This window comes from Salvelinus alpinus, chromosome 16, assembly GCF_045679555.1.
Source record: "Salvelinus alpinus chromosome 16, SLU_Salpinus.1, whole genome shotgun sequence".
NCBI lineage: Eukaryota > Metazoa > Chordata > Actinopteri > Salmoniformes > Salmonidae > Salvelinus > Salvelinus alpinus.
The window spans coordinates 45,334,079-45,336,964 of record NC_092101.1 but is presented as its reverse complement, the minus strand read 5'-3'; the positions used below and the strand labels follow the sequence as shown (position 1 = coordinate 45,336,964).

The window sequence follows — 2,886 nt, the reverse complement described above, 5'->3', positions numbered from 1 at the left end:
TATGACCAGTACACTTAAAAGTGATAAGGTCCACATGTGTGACAGAGTGTTTAGTTTGATCTTTCTGATGAAGCATGAATTGGATGTTCTGTGTGTTCATCAGCTGATCGTCCACAGTGCAGGGTTCTGAAACGAGAAGATGGTACAGGAATCAGTGTGTGAACATGTCCTGAAGATCAGGTGGCATTACAATTGGCTACAGTAGCAAGTCAATGGGCGGTGGTAAAGGTTAGTCGACGTCATTAGTACATGTAGGCAGGGGTAAAGTTACTGCATAGATAATAACAGCAAGTAGCAGCAGTGTAAAGACAAAGGGGTAGGGGGATGGGGGGCTGTCAATGTAAATAGTCCGGGTGGCCATTTTATTAATTGTACAGCAGTCTTATGGCTTGGGGGTAGAAGCTGTTAAGGAGCCTTTCGGACCTAGACTTGGCTATCCAGTACTGGTTGCCAGCTTGAGAGGACAGTATATGACTTGGGTGACTGAGTCTTTGACAATTTTTTGGGCCTTCCTCTGACACCGCCTAGTATGTATGTCCTGGATGGCAGGAAGCTTGGCCCCATTGATGTACTGGGCCGTACGCACTACCCTATGTAGCGCCTTACGGTCAGTTGCTGAGCAGTTGCCATACCAGGCGGTGATGCATCCAGTCAGGATGCTCTCAATGGTGCAGCTGTAGAACATTTGCACACCTGAAGTAATGTGTTGTTGTCCGTAAAGTGATTTGCTTTGTTTTGGCTGACCTTAAATGTTTTCCTTCACAGGTGGGGAAACGGTTGTTCCACATCCCCCCCGTGGCACACACTACCTGTGGGTTTCCCTTCAGTTGGTGTTCTGGGTTGGGGCAGCTGAACCTGAGCTCATGACCGTACTGTATAACACCATCATCATCTGGCAGACCGCTCACAACCACCCGTCCATCTGTAGCCTCGGGGACACAACTCACCACTACGGAGAAGGATCACATTGCAGGGTGTTGTACAGTCTATAACTTCATGAACTGTGGTTAATGTTTTGATTCTATCTAGAAAAATGAGTTGTCTTTGATAACATCCTTTGATTCAACAAGAAGTGTCACGCCCTGACCTTAGAGATCCTTTTTATGTCTCTATTTTGGTTTGGTCAGGGTGTGAGTTGGGGTGGGTATTCTATGTTCTATTATTTGTATTTCTATGTTTTGGCCGGGTAGGGTTCTCAATCAGATACAGCTGTCTATCGTTGTCTCTGATTGAGAACCATACATAGGTAGCCCTTTTTCCCACCTGTCTTTGTGGGAAGTTGGCTTTGTTTATGGCACATAGCCTTTAGCTTCACGGTTTGTTTTGTAGTGTGTTTTGTTTGGCGTCTTTTCTAAATAAAAGAACATGTACACTCACCACGCTGCACCTTGGTCCACTTCTGTTGACGGCCGTGACATGAAGACATGATGCAAGGTGTGTACACTGATGGTTGGTGGCCACACGGTGGAAGCATTTAACCTGTAGGTTAATGGATTGAATAAGGGTGAATTAAAAAACATGTAGACCTATTACTATTATCCCATGTTAATGATCCAAAAAACTCTGGGAGAAAGACACTAGAAGTCTCCTGATAATGGGTGAGTAACGTGGCGTTTTAACTGTCTAGATAGGTGTGTGAAGCATCTGGTAATAGAAAGATGTGATTTAGATCTAATTTGCACATGCCAAACAGAAAATATACCGGAGCGATTCTTGAATCCATTCTGTAAATATTTACTGCTGTAAATAAAACATCTGATTTCACCTGAAAGAGCCTTGTGCTGTGACCGCTTCCTGCCATGAGAGCCTTGTGCTGTGACCGCTTCCTGCCATGAGAGCCTTGTGCTGTGACCGCTTCCTGCCATGAGAGCCTTGTGCTGTGACCGCTTCCTGCCATGAGAGCCTTGTGCTGTGACCGCTTCCTGCCATGAGAGCCTTGTGCTGTGACCGCTTCCTGCCATGAGAGCCTTGTGCTGTGACCGCTTCCTGCCATGAGAGCCTTGTGCTGTGACCGCTTCCTGCCATGAGAGCCTTGTGCTGTGACCGCTTCCTGCCATGAGAGCCTTGTGCTGTGACCGCTTCCTGCCATGAGAGCCTTGTGCTGTGACCGCTTCCTGCCATGAGAGCCTTGTGCTGTGACCGCTTCCTTCCATGAGAGCCTTGTGCTGTGACCGCTTCCTGCCATGAGAGCCTTGTGCTGTGACCGCTTCCTTCCATGAGAGCCTTGTGCTGTGACCACTTCCTGCCATGAGAGCCTTGTGCTGTGACCGCTTCCTGCCATTAGATGCTTGTGCTGTGACCGCTTCCTGCCATGAGACGCTTTTTTCCTGCCCACCGTTGTTGTTTCTGATCATGACTAGTATGACACTGTTCCCCTAATAACAGACAAAATAATTGAGAATTCAAAACCAGAGGTACTTTATTGAAGTTCGGACTGACATGAAAAACAACTCCTGTGAAGTCAATGTTCCTTAGTTTATGAACAAATAGTTTGAGGTAACTATTGACGGGGGTTATATCGATTGACATGTTTGTCCAACAAGCCAGTGCCCATCTCTTCCCATAAGCTGAAGCTTTACGACACCCCTTCAGAACATGTCTAGAGTTGCTGCACTCAAACTGTAGCCTGTGTCTATACTTCATGGTTTTGTTGTTTTGGGGAATTCCTATCACATTCACATTATTAATCCTCTCTGCAGCTTCACAAATCACGTCTAAAATCACCATATTGCTGAATAGAACATTTACACACCTAATGTAACGTCTGAAGGTACATATTGTTGGCGATAAAGTGATTTGCTTAGTTTTGGCTAAAGTGAAATGTTTACCTTCACAGGTGGGGAAATGGCTGTTCCACCGTCAAACATTCAGCAACTCTGCGTCTCA

General features: G+C 46.1%; 1 long non-coding RNA gene across 1 annotated transcript; it reads left to right on the top strand.

The window, feature by feature from the left end:
• On the top strand, positions 1-1,379 carry LOC139541579 (uncharacterized). The gene is made up of 2 exons (XR_011668365.1): positions 1-228; positions 766-1,379. It is a non-coding gene; the product is annotated as an uncharacterized lncRNA (long non-coding RNA).
• The last annotated feature ends 1,507 nt before the right edge of the window (positions 1,380-2,886 follow it).